General features: G+C 37.5%; 1 protein-coding gene across 6 annotated transcripts in view; it reads left to right on the top strand.

The window, feature by feature from the left end:
- The window catches only part of LOC135744294 (receptor-type tyrosine-protein phosphatase S-like), a 102,359-nt gene that overhangs the window by 1,009 nt on the left and 83,409 nt on the right, over positions 1-17,941 (top strand). For 5 of the 6 annotated variants that reach the window (XM_073814926.1, XM_065262321.2, XM_065262320.2 and 2 more), the window contains exon 2: positions 15,570-15,655. The gene's annotated coding sequence lies outside the window, so the exon portion shown is untranslated. Of the gene's footprint in view, positions 1-2,966; positions 3,153-15,569; positions 15,656-17,941 lie in introns of all 6 variants that reach the window. The other variant, XM_073814924.1, reaches the window with a different exon arrangement.

The raw sequence follows: 17,941 nt of genomic DNA, 5'->3' as shown, positions 1-17,941 counted from the left end.
CATGTAAATGTTTCGTAAAAACATGCATGTGTGTGTATTCATACAAAATAATTACACATGGTGCATACACATATATTATGCAAAAACAAACTTCTATTTTGTATGCGATCTTTTGATAGCCCTAGTTATTTTATAATGTCACGTAATGTGACAAATGACTTTCTGCATGTGCAAACATGTAGCCTTTCAATTAATATGAGTTCATAAAATTGCATGCATGATCATAATAAAAATGCTGATTAGATTTTGATATAGTATAGCTTATATAGTAGGCTATATACTGTATGTCATCTTCTCTTATATGCATATTTGCTGCAGTCCTAAATCCAGTAGCACTCATCATAAAAACCATTAACAGTAGCCTGTTTTCTTACAGTCAGTATAAAAATATATGAACGTAACAATACAGTTCATCTTATTGTTTCAAATCTGAGATCTCAGTCTCAGCACTTACTCGCAGTACTGTAAGTCTCGCTGGTTTCTCATGATGATCTTTGGTGGTGGTGAGGTTATACCTTAGAAATGATTTTATTATTTTCACTGTCATACCAATCGTGAACAACCATACAGAGCAGAATAATAATGAATATCTAAATATGTCCTCATGGGAGATTTTGCACCTGCTCAGATCTGCTTTATGAATTTCTAAAGGGCCTTCCAGTGGACTAAACTAGAAGTTAAAAACAGCCCTGTTGGCGTTTGATGTCACAGTCTTTTCAATTTTTGACTAGGGAGGTGCAAAGATGTAAGTGAAAGAAGTCAGTCTTGTTGGGTTTAGGCTTGCAGGTGTATCGATCTCATTATCACTAAATGTTTCTGTAGAATATTGTTTGCTCATCTGTGAAGGTTTAACAGTGGGTCCAGATTCAGACTGTCGGGTCCTGAAAGCACAGGTGTCTTGTAAGATCTTAAATATCATTGAGAGTTATAGTTAGATTATTTCGGCCAATAAGAACCACCTAGCAACCGCACTGCAGTACCATAGCAACCAACCCACCAATAATGAATTTTCCATGGTCATGAAGTCTTGTTCCTATAGATGTGGTTATTTTCTGTATAGTGATCAAGAGAAATGAAGTGGAATGCAAAGTTTTAGATGACATCCGCCAATAACAAGATGTATGTGAGTGAAGATTTTTTGGTTAAAGTTCTCTGAAGGCGATGCAACAGATGGTTGTTAGGTAGGGAAGGTAGTTATGGAAAAAGAGTGTGATGTGCAAATGACGTTATTTGACATTGTGCATGTTTTTTACAGTATTTGATTGTGATAATAGCTCATTAAAATGCAAGGAGAAGATCTGACTGTCTTTAGACAAAACATATGTGCTGTTTAACATTGTGAGCATATCACTGCATTAAATTGACTTCTTTCCGTCTTAAATAGTGGGACAGGTTAGTTGGTTGGAGATGTTAAGCAGTGTGGTTGGTTAAGCAGGGAGACGAGTTGGGCAGTGAGACAGGTTAAGCAGAGAGATGGGTTAAGCAGTTTGGTTGGTTAAGCAGTTAGAGGGGTTAAGCAGTAAGATGGGTTAAGCAGTAAGGCGGGTAAAACAGTGGGAGATGTTAAGCATTGTGATTGGTTAAGTTGAGTTAAGCACGGAGAAGAGTTAAGCAGTAAGATGGATTTAACAGCAGGGGATGCTATGACGTGTTCTTGGTTAAGCAGTGAGGGGGGTTAAGCAGTGTGCTTGGTTAAGCGGTGAGGCGGGTGAAGCGGTGAGGCGGGTGAAGCGGTGAAGCAGTGAGGCGGGTGAAGCGGTGAGGCGGGTGAGGCGGGTGAAGCGGTGAGGCGGGTGAAGCGGTGAGGCGGGTGAAGCGGTGAGGCGGGTGAAGCGGTGAGGCGGGTGAAGCGGTTGGGCGGGTGAGGCGGTTGGGCGGGTGAGGCGGTTAGGCGGGTGAGGCGGGTAAAGCGGGTTAAGAGGTGAGGTGGGTTAAGCAGTGGGAAGCATTAAGTGGTGTAAAGGGTTAAGTAGTCAGATGGGTTAATCATTTAGGTGGGTTAAGCAGTGGAAGATGTTAAGCAGTGTGCTTGGTTAAGCATTGAGGCAGGTTAAGCGGTGAGAAGGGTTAAACGGGGAGATTAGGTAAGCAGTGAGTTGGGTTAAACAGTGAGAAAGGTTAAGCGGTGGGAGATGTTAAGCAGTTTGTTTGGTTAAGCAGTGAGACAGGTTAAGTGGGGAGGTGTTTTAAGCAGTGAGGCGGTTAAACAGTGTGAGATGTTAAGCAATGTGCTTGGTTAAGCGGTGAGGGGGGTTAAGCGATGAGAAGGTTTAAGCAGAGAGACAGGTTAAGCAGTGGGAGATGCTTAGCAGTGTGTTGGTTAAGCAGTGAGGGGGGTTAAGTGGTGAGGTGTGTGAAGCGGTGAGGCGGGAGAAGTGGAGAGATGGGTTAAGCGGTAAGGTGGGTTAAGCAGTGGGAAGCATTAAGTGCTGTTAAGGGTTAAAGAGTCAGATGGGTTAATCATTGAGGTGGGTTAAGCAGTGGAGAATGTTAAGCAGTGTGCTTGGTTAAGCATTGAGGCGGGTTAAGCATTGAGGCAGGTTAAGCAGTGAGATGGGTTAATCATTGAGGTGGGTTAAGCAGTGGGGAATGTTAAGCAGTGTGCTTGGTTAAACATTGAGGTGGGTTAAGCATTGAGGAAGGTTAAGCAGAGAGACAAGTTAACCAGGGAGATGGGTTAAGCAGTCGGAGATCTTAAGCAGTGTGCTTGGTTAAACAGTGATAAGGGTTAAGCAGTGAGACGTGTTTGCAATAGGGTTAGATGTATCTGACTGCACATTATTGCTTTATCTCTATAAATCAAATTAAACTGCAATCAAACACAAAATATAATCCAGTTTCAGGCCCTTTTATTGTATTAATGGCTGCACTGTTTGTAGACCAGAAATGAATTTTCTTTAATTGAGATTAATTTCCTGTACATCTTAAACATCTCGCATGACCTCGACTATAATCTTCTCAACTAGAACTGCCATTGTGTTTCTGATCCTGAATCATTGAGATGTTGGCATCATCCTGAAAGCATTGATTCACAGTGACTAGCCGGCCACAGAACACTGCTTTCTGATTGGTCTGGGATGATTTGACTGACAGCAGTGAGAGAATGCAGAAGAGATGTCGAGAAGATGGCCGCTGAATCTGCTGTGGATCAGGTGCTGAGCGTGTTATTTCAGACACTTTTGGATGCATGTGGGAATACAAGGTAGAAACGCTCAGCATTTCCTAATGGAGGTGATGCTTCAGGTTTCACTAGATGCCTATAAAATTGGATTATTTACAGTTTTTATCCTTTCTTCTTTTATGCCTTTGGCTGACTGAGAGTATAAAACACTTCCTATAATATACAGAAACATGCAGGAGAGAGTACTGTATGTAGAGACGCACATTTCAATGATCAGTTTTAATTTCTCATTGCTGGCAAACTTCTTAAGCATTAGTGGTCAAAGTTTGTGAGGTTTTTAAATGTCCTCCGCCTGTGTAAATCTGTGATTTTTGCTTGCTGATATTACACAAAAGTGCATCAAGAGCACCACCTGACCTTGTGTCCTTCCTTTAAATATCCATTACACATTGTGTTGTGGATAGACAGAATAAAACTGATATGTAATAATATATAACGTTTGCATTTAACCTAGCATAAGGTACATTGATAAAAATATATCAATGTCCATATGTCACTATATTGACCTTTGACCTGAACAGATTGGGCACATCATGTATGGTCACCATCATTAAGTTAAATCACAGTGAATAGATGAGGCTTTATATGCTGAGAGCAGATGTACCGTCAGTCACTTTCTCATTTGCTCTTTACTATTGATTTTTTGGTCTTTAAATTTACAGGCTTCATTCACAAGAGGCGAGTTGCATCAATCCATTGAGTCAATAACTCGTCACTCAATGTTGTGTGATTATCAGAGAGAGAGAACTGAAGATAAAGACCTCAGGTCATTTGGTTCCTCTTTGGTTCGGTCGTTTAACATCCAGGTGGTGAATTTGTTCATTTCACTATTCCTTTAATTTCATCGGAGCGTCTCTCTCAACTGTGTAAAATGATACCCAACCAGCTCTAAAATCACTGTGCTTACTGTAATATGACATTATGGGCTGTGGGGACCTTCTATAAATAAACAACAAGGTGATGTTTCAGACGATAAGAGAAGTGATGCCGAATAGGGCTGGGTATGTCACCTAATTTGGGCATTTGATTCTTTTTATATGGTTTTATTCCAATATTGATTAGATATTAATATTTCAGTAAAAAATTTAGTTTTGCAGACATGGAGTTTATTTGATGTGCTGTCACTCGGATTTAAACTGCAAATCTGGATGCCCAATTCCGATTTGCTGACTATATATACAGTACTGCGCAAAAGTCTTAGGCCACCATCACCAGCTTTTTTATTTTAGCGCAGTTTTATTGTCCATCCATATTTATTTTTCACTTTATTTTATTAAGATACAAACAGAAAATACAGGAAATATGTAAACAAAATTAAAAACAAAAAAATTTTCAGAACTAAATTTCTTCAGGCATCAGACAGTCAGTATTTAGTGTGACCTCTCTTGGCATGAAACACATCTTGAGCTTTTTTGAGGAGACTGAAATCATTTGATTAGAATTAGAGATTATGAATTAATTTCATTTAGGTTTAAGAGATCCTACAGCTGCCTGCTATTGCTCAAGTTAAAGGGTTAGGTTATGCGATACAGAAGTATAAATTGGGCTTTACACATGCAATTTCTTTCTGAATTCCTCGCATTTAAACAACATATTATGTTTATGAGGATAATCCCAGCATTTTGAAGTAACTTTATGTAAATACGTTTGTTCAAGTGCCAGCAAACGTGAACCCATTATTTGCGGGCTTGCTGCTTTCCTTGTGCACATTTTGGATGCCAGCACACAAAACTTCTAAAACAGCATGCAAGTAGTGCATTGAGGTAAAATGGTGCGCATTTTCAACTCATCTCATTTTGAGCTATAGAGGCAAAAGAAAGTATAAATGTCGATTTTGGTCGAGACCCTAACCCTATCCTACCACTATTGTCATGTTATAATATAGCATAGACTATTGAATTAAAAAAAATATGATAAATTTAGAAATGGCCTGTCTGATATATAAGGTTCTAAACTCCCTAGCTCCTCCACCATTGAAGGACTTTATCAAGTCTAAAGAAAATCTGCAGAGGACCACTCGTGCCTCCACTAGAGGAGACTTGATGAAAACCGCACAGATGCACCACCATCAGTCAGACGGTTCTGTCTGTCCGAGGTGGGAAGCTGTGGAATAGTCTTTCCTTAAAGGTGACATAGAATGATTGAACGGAGTATTTATCCTTATTCTGTGATGTGACATGTAGACAAAATGTTTTTTGTTTGGGTCTGTAATGTCTTAGAAGCTTCCTAAAAACCTCTCTCAGATAGCTCTTTTAGGGTGGGGGATTTTAAACAAGTGGTTTTGCACCTATTTGGCTCCCCCTACTGGCTTAACTTCCAATCTCATTACTGATTGGCTGACTTTGCTGCCACTCAAAAAATGTAGCCAGTTATTTTAAAGTGGAGGGGCAGTGAGATGCCTGTGATGTCATAAGCATCAGTTTTTCAGATTGGGCCGTTTTCTGGCTGACATTTCTAAAAGAGGAATTTCTATGAGACTGAGATGTTTAGCATGTTTAGCACTTTTTGTATGTTTGTGAATGCAGGTAGACTACCATTATTCAACAAAGACAAGGTAAAATGTTTTTTTCATTCTCTGTCCCCTTTAACATTGAGAGAATGCCCTACATAGCTTGTTTAAAGCCCAGTTGAAAAAATGGTTATGGGCAAACCAAAGCTGCACACATTAGTGGGTGTATTTTTTTTTTTTCTTTTCTTTTTCTCTTCTGTCTTTCCTTTGCTTGTAATGTGTATATGGACTTTTGAAGTTGAATGAATTCTCAAGTTTAATGTGAATATTGTATATGGGGCTTATTGATAAATGATGTACGAATTGTAGATGTAAATGTTATTATGTAATGTTTTGTGACCAGTCTTTGGGACTACGGGTGGAAATGAGCTTTTAGGCTATAATCCGGCATGTTTACATGCATGTTCTCCATGTTTTTCTAATATTATGTACTGTCCCAATCAAATAAACAAATAATAATAATAATAATAATAATTTATCTGATGCAAAAGAATTACTTATATAATATAAGATGATTATTTTATGTAGAAAACCGTGAATCACAAAAAATGACTTTAGCTTGGTTTTTGATAGGCAGGGTCACGTATAACTAAATAAATAAATCAGAAGTGTTTGTTTGTTTCAGCTATTCCTCCTGTGGATCTGCTCATTATGTTGACATGTTTGTCAGTATGAGATCATTACTGGTCTGTGATTTAACACAAGAGATGGTAAAGCGACCTCACACATGAGTTGTGAACCTGCTGAGCTTTATAGAGCGTTGTCGCAGTTTTGAAGGGAGGATTGGCAGCTAATCTGTAGTTAAGATTCTATAGATTATAGTATACATTTCACATAGTAACGTTAGCTCAGTGTAGTTTTTGATATACTTTACTTATGATTTGAACTAAGGTAATCTACTTGTTACTTATTTTGCTTGTTATTAGAAATTAAGCACCTGATCCACTCTTAAAATAATCTGTTGTTATTGATTCTTTGTGGGTTTTCGTTTGTTCCACGAAAGCCGTTTGTTTATGTTGTTACTGCTGAAACCGTCTATATGCCCTAGATAGACTGCTGACTTCTAAGACAGAAGTGTAGCTCTGCAAGTAACGGTAGTCTTTGCAGATACGAGAAACGTGTGATGAATTGTGATGAGATCACAGCAGTAAAGAGAGACAGACAGGTGATGTGTGTGTGTGGTTTATGTGACGGCAGGAATCATGGGAATCCGCTCAATAAACAGTATGTACCGGTCTCTGTGTACTCTCTGTTAACACTGCAGTTTGGGCACTTCTCATGTGTTTCATTTGTAATAACAGCAAATTAAATGAATCCTCTGGGCTGCAGGGCTTTATAGTTTATATAATGTGTGACACAGTGATTAATGTCTTTCTCTTCAGCTCGGCCAGCTCAGTAATTTGGGCTTTTAACCTAATAATATTTCTGTACTTCGACATACCTAGTTTTTTATTTTTTTTGGGGGGGGGGGGCTATTAACATTATTACATGGCACTCTGAAATGCTTGATTCTGATTGGCCAGCCACAACATTCCAAGGTTTGTTCTTTTCAAATAACTACCACTCAATAAAAAAAGTTACATTTATATTTAATGTTCCTTACCTTACTTATGATGCTAATAGCCGTGTAAATGCAGGATAATGTACAGTCAGCTGGTTGTTATGTTAAATAAACCCCTTCGGTGTGATACTAGATACAATTCTGATCACAATGTCAGTGCTTATTTCTGCTAACAACCTGCTGCCTATACATTATCCCTTACATACTGTGGTGTTTTTATGTCTTCATTATTTATCTTTGAAGATGTTACTACAGAAGTCTCTGTCTTATTCAAATGACAAAGACAATCATTTTAATTTTTTTCTCAAATTCCGTTTTTTATTCAAACTTCTGTTTTTCCATTAATTTTATTTAGGATTATTTTTCCATTTAAATTTTTCTGAATTATGGTTTTAAATTTTCCCCACATGCGTTTTTTTAAGTTTTCAGCCAGCGCCAACATTTTTTATGATTTTAACAAAAGTTTCATGCCTTCCAGAAAATTTAATTTTATTAATATATAAACATACAATATATTAAATGAAAGAACAGACCGTCTGCTTTCAAACAAACAAAGAAAAAAGAAATGAAAAGTTTCATCCTATCTTCATTTCTTACATTTTATCATCTCTCAAATATGGGTAGGTTTTTTCAAAAAACTGAAATAATTGCTATTTTGTAAAGGACTTTTGTTAGAGATCAGATTCATAGCGATGATGATCAAAACATACATGGAGTTTTTACTGTTTTTGAATCAGTGGATGCTTCAGTGTTTTATAAGTTGGGTTAGAGCACCATCTAGTGGATAATAAAAATGTAAAATAAAATGTTAAATAAATTTAATAAAACATAAAAGTATATATATATATATATATATATATATATATATATATATATATATATATATATATATATATATATATATATATATATATATATATATATATATATATATATATATATATATATATATATATAGGAAGAGTTTGGTTCCAAAACTCAATAAACATAGCTTTCACATAGCATCTTTAGGTTATAAAAACATAAAAAATTCAAATCCATAACTTGATTTTCAAAGATTTATTATAAAAACGAATAATTTTTTCCACAAAATGCAATAAATCCATGAAAAAGTTTTTTTTTTCAAAATTATATAAATCTATTCAATCAATGTATAAATGTGCATTCATTTTTGCCATTTTTTATTCATTTAGTTGAACAGTTGTACACACTGTTATATATACTTATATATTTTGCAGTGCGTGGTTCATTACATTTCTTCTCCTCCCATAAATTTAGCACCTGAAAGGGATACTCTGTGTCCACGTCTTTTCAGCATTAACTTTTTACTGGGTGTCTTCCAAACAGTAATTTTTAACAGCAAAGGAGGCGTTTTGCACTAGTGCAAGCTGTTAGTAAATCTGACCCATAGTTTACATACGGGCCAGTGGGCATGATTAGGTTATTTATGTGTAATTGTACTACATTACTGTGGTAATAAAATATAATCACTCATAGCATTAGATTAGATTTTCTTTTACAGACCTGCGTTTCTGCAGGTTTGGTGCTGAATCAGGAGTGTGTTCATCCACCTGCATGATGCTTTGTGCTTTAGGAGATTCAGCACGATATCAGATAGTCTTACCTCATGATGCTGTGATATCTGAGTTCAGTCTAGATTATATAGATCTGTCTGAAGCTAGAATTATTTGTTCATTCTTTAAATAAGAGGCTTATGATGTTGTTTTAAAAGTCATAATGGTGCACACATGCATCCAATATGAAACATATTTTCCAGGACTGTTCAGCTGATGCTGATGTCTAGATGGCAAAGGGGACTTTTGGCAGAGATAATGTTGATTTTAACATAATGCATATTAAAGGTGCCAAAATTGCATTGATACAGTATGTTAAATTGTTCTCTGATATCTAAATAGATGGTATGTAACTTTTTTAAGTGCAAAAATTATCCAAAACAGTTTTACAGTTGTCCAACCCTAGGATTTCTCTCTATAATGAAAATGTCTGTTATTACCTTATTTGGAAGGGTCATGAATAATAATGTTGAGCTCTGATCTAATTGGCTGTTTCACAGAGCAGCTCCTTCAGTAGCTCTGTGTGTGTGTGTAAACAGATCTTATGTTTGAGTCTGTATCAGATGAAGATACAGATTTTGAGGAATAATCAATTGTTTGGAGATTGTTAATGGACGTTTGTGAGTGGTAAGTTTGTGTTTTTTCAGTATGGACCTGAAAAATGTAACTGTAACGTTAATAGTAGAACTTTAGCCTAAACGCTAGCATATAGCATTAACTAGCATATAGCGCTAACTCAGCAGTCACAACTTTGTTTTTAGGACTGTAACAACATTGTACTTAATTTAATGTTGGGATGTATATCTGGACTGTCATGTCACAGTTGGTGTTATGTTGAGATTGGTCTGTTTTCCAGCGGTCTTTTGCATGCACAAGGTTTACATAAGAAGGAGGAAACAATCGTGTTTGAGGCTCACAATGTCATTACCATTTACATTATTATTCATCTATGCCTATACAAATTTACATTCTACAGCATCTTTCATTTTGATAGCAAATGAAATGCTGCTAAATTTTTATTAAAACATGTAAAACAAAAGTGCATTATCCATTGACAAGGGTTCAGTCACTAAATTTAAATCTTTCACCTGCCTACGTTCTTCTCTTTCCATCTACAGTATGGTGTGTTTTGTCAGCTTTTGTTTTCCGGCGTGGTTCATGTATGCAGTGTAGCACCATCTGTCCCCTTGGAACCTGCCAAAGTATCCAACAGAAAGCTCAGTACATTTACCAGCAGTCAGCGTCTGACTCAAGCTCTCTTATGCTGTGAGATTGATGCTTTGTCTGGGGGACGGTTAGATTTTCAGCATGTGAGAGAGGAAGACGGCAGTAGATAACTGCAAAGCAAATTTCAGCTCTGGACTGTTTTCAGTTTTAGCCTGCTGTGGTTTGACTCTGCGTTAGAAGAATTCTGTTTCAAAAAAATTTTGTCAAGGACTTTTGTCAAATTATTTCGTTTTATATAAAGAGGAAAGGTATTCAATGAACAACAGTGTGAAAATTACCATAATTGTTTGTGGATGGGGACAAGGTATAGCCTGTCTAGTGAGATGTGTGCTATAAAATCAAAGTTATGGACATATCAAAGTCCCTTTTGGTAAGTCTCGCCACTAGACGGCCATGTTTGCAATGCCTTCAGGTAGTATTCAGTCTTTCAAGACTAAAGTCAGATCTACTTGTATGGGGAAAGATGTTTGTAAAATATCTTGCTAATATCACAATTAAATGGATGGTTTGGCCAGAAAAGATTATAATCCCATGATTTACTCACCCTTAAGCCATTCGAGATGCAATTGTCCATCATTTTTCATGTTTTTTTTTAGAAAATGTCCTAGCCCTTCTAATTTCCACTGCCTTCAAGTCCAAAGATTGTGCATCCATCATACACAAAAGTCATCCAAAAAGCTCCAGGGGAATAAAATAAGGCCTTCTGAGGGTAATTGTGTCTAAGATGGCACCTACTAGCTACCTACCGGAAGCTAGTTATTTTCGTTTGCAAAGTTTTAAATATATATATTTCTGAGACAAAACTGCATGGATTACCTTCAAAAGGCATTTGTTTATTGCCTTTGGAGATTCTTCGATTACTTTTGTGAAGAATGGATGCACAATCTATGGGCTTGAAGGAGGTGGACCCCATATTCAAACACTATAATAATAATTAAAAGAGCTCAGACGTTTTTTCTTAAAACATGCGATTGTCTGAAAAATGATGGCATATGCATCTCAGATGGCTTGAGGGTGAGTAAATCATGGGTTTATTATAATTTCTGGTCGAACTATTCCTTTAAACAACATATTTCTGACCAACATTTTAACCTAACATTAACTGTAGCACAACTTTTATATCTTAAGCTCAAACTGCGCTAAAACACCTTTATGATTGACAGAGCCCCTCCCACAGAGAATCATCATTCTTTATCAATTGATGATTGGTTGTTTAAACTGGAAGGTGGGACTTCTGTCACCAGATTGGCCATATTGATTGTTGAACTGTTCCCCTATAGCAGTGCTCAATCTTCTTATATCCATTGTCTTATATATATAATTGACTCTGTTTCTCATGATCTTTGAAAACAAATATCAATTCAGCCTTCATAGAGACAGAGTGCAGTTATGCTAATTTGAAAACCACGTCCACCGGGGGAAAACACTCCAACCGTCTCCAATGACTTTGTATTGCGAGAGGCTGCCTTCTTGTCATTTCTGGCTTATAACAAAAAGCAGAATAATGCCTAAAAGCTGCTGTGTGACAAGAGTGTACAGCTAACAAGCCAAAAAAACACAGAAATCAGTTTTTATAAGCTGTCAACCCCAAAAAATGTGTGATAAAGACACAAAAGTGGATTGCTGATTGCGTTTCCCTCCAGTGGGTGCAGTTCTATTAATAGTAGTACTATGAAACAATGCCTGTATCCACTTTTGTGTCTTTAAACGCTCGTTTTTTGGTGTCGACAGCTTATAAAAATGTATTTCTGTTTTTTTTGGTTCGTTAGATGACTGTACATCCTGTCACACAGCAGCTTTTAGGCATTATTCTGCTTTTTGTTATAAGCCAGAAATGACAAGGAGGCAGCCTCTCGCAATACAAAGGCCCTGTCCCAAATGGCACACTCCGGACTTGTGGTCCTCCTCAGAGTCCAAACTTTGATGACATCATAGAGTGCAGACTTTAGGGATCCTTGATGCGAGTCCACGTGGGTGCACCGGAGTCGTATTTTGGGACAGACTCGAGCGTCACGCCGAGTCTGGGAGGAGGAGTTGCCCGTAAGTGTGAACTCCTCCCTTCCATCGTCTGATTGGTCTGATTGCTCTTTCGCAAGGACTTCTGTGTTGGTAAAGTGCACAAAGCCTGCTGCAGTGCGGGCTTCGCCGGAGACCGCATCAAGGGGGCAAAGGGGGCGCTGATGAGTAGACTTCAAAGTGTAAAAAATGACAGATGGGACACCCTACGGACTCGTAGACTAAGCGAGCACGCACAATTTAAGGCCACGAGACCGAAAGTCCACATGAAGTGCGCCATTTGGGACAGGGCCACTGTCAGTGGAGACGGATGGATTAACCCCCCCCCCCCCCCCGGTTTGCGTGGATTTCAGTTTATGATGCGTTGCGCTCTGTCTCTATAAAAATTATTAACTTTTTAGAATGAATAGTAACAATACTGTTGAAGGATCTCAAATATAAGATGGTAGTGATGCAATGAAAAATTCTGAGCCGAACCCATACCGAAAATTCTGGATGTACTTAGCTGAAATCGAATTTTAAAAAATATTTTAGTTTTTCTGTAAAGCTCAGTGGTATACACCGAAAGAAAAAAAAATACAACACTCAGCCCAATAAAAAATAACAAGGCCCAATACCGAACAACCGTAGATTTTTTTCCCCCCAATTATTTTGGCAATTTCTTCACCATTGAATAAGGACATTTTCAGAATGTCCCTTGTCTGTAACATTCCAGCAGGTATTTTTACACCTAGACACTTCTTTGATCCGATAGCTGAGTTATATTTACATTTCGCCACATTAATGAGTCTTGGCTAAATGGATAATAATCTGACCTTCTATTTCCGCACAAAACACCAACTATTCATTACTAGTCCTTAAGACACTTGGAGTAGGAACAAAAGGCAGCATGTTGGTCATCCGGCACGAATGCATGTCTGCATGCTTCAGTGCGCACTATAGTACAGAGCAGCGCAGACTGTGACAGCCTGATGATTGACAATAGCATGACAGAAAAAAGCGCTTAATAAAGCGCTGCTATCTAACATAAATCTTTTGTTAATGATTTTTTTTAAATAATCGTGACATTTTGGTAAATCCCTTTAAAATGGATTTAAATTTGTTTTACATTTGTTATTCTTCGACTTTCATGGTTTGGATGACTTTACTGTTATTTTAATAAGCACAAAATTATAATGACAGTACGGTAGTAGTAAAAGTATTAATAATGATGAGTTGTACAGCATGCACCCGGCTTAAGGACAACGAGTAGTAGCTAGCGTGTTTTGTAGCGTATGCGATGCATGAGGTCAGAAGCTAAAGCTGGTTTGTTGCTCGGTGTCATTGTAACGCACATCTGCATTGATCATCAGAGCAATCTGGTGCCATCACATACTATAATCGGCTTGTGTCTCTTGTGTGAACCGCAAGCGTTTGCCTGCCCGCTGACCTTCAGTCTGTTGCTCTACAGATGTTCTGACCCTCAGCAGCTGGCAGCTGTGGCTCGACTCCAACCACGGCTTAACCCCTAACCACAAACCTCACTATTAGAGGCTTTACAGACTGTAAACAACATTAGGTCTTTGATGAGGCTTTACTGTACGTACTGTAAGTCCGGCATAAGAGTCGTGGGTTTTGAGAGACGCTAATATGGTTTGCATTAACAAACTGAGGGCAGATGCTTTTTTGGAACATGGCATATGTTAAGATTTGAGTGTAAATGATTTTATTATGTAAGGAGAGAACGAGTGTGGATTTATGTAAGACATTAAATTAAAAGACAGCATATTAGCATATATGAAATGATATGAGATCTGGACGTTTCTGCAGAGATTGTTGATGAACATCTGTTGGGGTTTTACCTCAGACGACCACAGCACATGTCACAGCATCACAGCTCAGCAAGAATCTTTTCTACTGGCTGGTTTGGATGGTTGCCATAGAAACCGTATTCCCAGCAGCCTCCGATCTAAGCTGTGTATTCCACGCACACATCCGACAGTGATGAGATGCGAAACGGAGAAAGAGAGAGAGAAAGTTGGTGGTTGACAAGGCAACAGGATACGCCTTGATGCACCAAAGATGAATGGTTTTAGATCAAGAGAGGATAAATGGAGAAGTCCAGCTTGGATCTTTACAGACAGACAGCACCGCAGTAATGTTTGAAATCATTTTTTTATTTCATTTATGTTTCTGGGCATGTTGACTTTGAAAGCGAGTCTGTGTTGGGCCAAATATTAGGGTTCCAAAGCTTGGGAATTTAAGAAATATTCCAAGTTGGAAAAAGAAAATTATTTGCACATTTTTGGTAATTTATACAAACTGCATCACATACAACCATTAGCTTCCTCAACATCTGACTGATCTTCATCTGTCTGCTACAATCTCCATATATTTCTAAGTAATTTCCATGGAAAGTTTTAATAATATTAATAATTTGTTACATTTATACAGCGCTTTTCTGCAGCAATCAAAGCGTTTTACATATGTAAGGGGGATTCTTCTCAACCACCACCAATGCGCAGCATCCACCTGGATTTTGCAGTTCCCTATATTTTTCAACCCTACCAAATACAACCACAAATAATTACATACATGTGTTTTATGTGGCGTTGTTCAGCATTGAATATCAAAGTACTGTACAGTGAGAGTGATTCAAGAGCAGATGGCTCTGATGTCATACCCTGATTCATGCTTTAGACTCTGACAAATACATTTTGTGACCATATTTTTTGCAGGTGTGACTAATTTTTTTAAAGGGGTCGTACTGGTGCCACTGCGAAACTAATTAGTCCATTATTTTATTTTTAATTGTCAGAAATGTTTTATTACGCAAGCCGTTATGTCTACGCCACATTCAGTCCCTCTCTCCTGACTCCTCCACTCCTCCGCGCCATTCCCTCATTTTATCTGGACGGTCAGGTACCTCCAGCAGTGGTAAAGATTGGTTGCGAGAATTTGCTTGGTTAGGATAAAGACAGTATAAAATAAGGCAATAAAGAAATAGTAGTTAAGTAGTTACTGAATTAAGTAATATTTGTGTAGACATTATACATGCAAGTACAGTCCACAATGAAGTGAACATAAAATAATCATCCACTGCATTAAACGCAGACATGTTAAAATTTGGTCGATGGGTGAATTACTAAATTTGTCCATTTTTGTTTTTATTAACGTTATATTGCATCATTTTATGCTTTCTTGCGATTATGGCATTAAATGTGCAATTAACAAATCTGACATGCAGATAACAAATTTAATCTGTTAAATATAACATTTATTGTCAATTCTGTTTTTGGTTTGTCAAGAGTTTTTATCGATAATATCATCCTTTTTTTAAACCTTGCAATGTTTATGGAATAATAAAAATGTAAAAAAGCAATAAGCTGTGCTTTACAGTGATTTTAAAACAGTTGATGGATGTTGTTAGGCATAACACAGAGGGGTTATTGCATTATTAGAGATTCAGTGTAATACACAGATATTTGTTCATTTAAATCCTTGTGTTGTTTCTGATTGCAGGAACCGGTTCAGACCGCTGAGGATTAGGAAAACCAGGACATGAAGCTCAAAAAGATATAGAGAATAAAGAAAAGAAATAAACAGTGGTGAGTTATTCTTTCTGTTTGTGCCTGATGATGAAGATGAAACACCTTAAATTCTCTCTATTTTTGGAAGTGCCTCAGTTCAGTCATTTTATTGATGTTTGACAAGAAATGACAGTCGGGTAAAAAAGAAATGTGTGTCAGATGCAAAACATTTGTTTAGAGAATTCCTCGAATGAAGGAAATAAACTTAATTTTGGAGGATTTATGTAAATCTATGCATTCGTTCTGCAGTTTATCTTGGCTGACTGACAGTGCAAACGCAGTCTGCATTTTGGGTTTGCCAACACCTCTGAATTGTGATGCTCAAAATGGGATTTTCTGAGTCTGTATGGAGCTAATTGTTCAGTGTGCGCTGTTAAGCTGTCAATGGTGCACTTAACAGATGCTGTACGGTCCATAAGCACGCTGGTCTGTAACTGCTGTTAGATGATCCGTTGTTTGACTGTGTTTGTTGAACGACCCACAACATCTGTCAGGATAACAGCGGTAATGCTGAGATGTGCGCTGCGCTTCGGTCTAAACATAATCACTGTGAGTCGACACGCAACAGTCAGAGGTTTAACGGATCACAGAAGAGAGACAAAAAAAAAACGCTGGTGGATGGATGTTTGCACAAAACTATATTCATACATTTATTCTTTAAATCAAATGAGATTTAAAGGGATAGTTTACCAAATATTAAAAAAGCTTTGAAATGGTGGTTAACAGGGCTGGACATTTTGAATCCCAAAAATCCTTCACAGGAGTAATCCATATAGCTTCAGGGGGTTAATAAGGCCCAATCCCAATTCTGTTTTATACCCCTACAGCTATGTCTAAGAAATGGGGCACCACTACTACAACATCCTACGTCAAAGTAGATACAATGTTTATCATGCTGGGGTCACCTGTAGTCATAGGTTTAGTGGGTTAAAGCCAAAAAACTGGCAATCTGAAGCACTGGGAGTTTTCCCCGATGTGCTGCCACCAGAAAGCGATCAGACCGGGGGATTAAGGGAGTTTTCCCCGGTGTGCCACCTCCAGAATGGGATTGCATTCAGATGGCCAATCCACTAAGAGCTACTTTATTACATTTAACGCGGTATGTTAGCAAACTTAGCAAATGTTTCTTCTGATTTCATGACCTTAAATATGAACACAAGATTGAATGTAACATAAAACAAATGATTATTTGTCATTTAAAACTTTTATCATACTTGCATGAGCAGCCATGTTGGAAATGTACTCCTTTGTTTGAAATGAGGTCCTGAAAAATCTTAATGTGAAGGGCTATCTGGCCTTACCCCTCCAACTAAAAGAAAATTGGGACATCCCTAGTCCTTCACATGAACGCACTAAATGGAGGGGTAGGGGTAGAAATGGGATTGGGCCTAAGGGTAATCAATGTGATTTTATAGGGAAAATATCCATATTCAAAACTTTATAAATAACCAGCTTACGGTAACGGCCAATGCGCATTCACCAAAGAGTATCAGCATAGGATGATTGTGTTTGAAAAAAGAAGACGGTCATTTATTCCGGATGGCTTTAACGGCTATTTTGGGGATTTCCACCTGAATTTGGCCTACCCAATTTCAAAAGCTTCCCATACCCACATGCAGAAGTTAACATACAAAAGTTTAGTAAAATTTTACAGGAAACCCTTTGAAATTACATAAAACTCTGTTGAAAGTTTGTTGGCAGTCCTCTAATAAACACAAAAAATAAAAAGGAACTTATTTTTCTAAAGTTTGTATTTGAAAGTGTATAACTCTGGCCCTGGATGCTCCAGCAACCTGTAGGTAGTTTTGTTTGATTCCAGTAAATGTCAGCTTATAAAGGAAAAAGGAATGTTTTTCTCAACCATAATCTATGCAAAAGTTATTCTATTCCAACTAAAGGGAGGAATAATACCCTTTTTGTATGATTAATTAGTGATAGAGATTTTTTCCGGCATTATTTACAGCAGCGTTTCTCAAAGTGTGGGGCGGGCCCCACTAGTGGGGAACAGGAGCATTACAAGTGGGGCGTGAGAAATGGGAGGAAATTTGTTAATTTTTGTGCCCATCTCTATTAATTTATTTATTTATTGACCATATACTCAAAACAACACCATTTAAATATAATCTTTAAAAAACCCTAAAACAACATCAGACTTTAAAGAAAATGTCACACGGAACCATAGCCTTTAAGAATCAGTTAACGTCGGAATGTTAATTGAAGCGGAACAAAACCTAATGGGAGATGCGGTATATGTTGTAGCGGGTAACTTTTAAGGGTTGACAATGGATAAGTTTGTGACAATTC

The sequence above is a fragment of the Paramisgurnus dabryanus genome, chromosome 6 (genome assembly GCF_030506205.2).
Source record: "Paramisgurnus dabryanus chromosome 6, PD_genome_1.1, whole genome shotgun sequence".
NCBI lineage: Eukaryota > Metazoa > Chordata > Actinopteri > Cypriniformes > Cobitidae > Paramisgurnus > Paramisgurnus dabryanus.
This window is presented reverse-complemented; position numbering and strand designations above follow the sequence as displayed.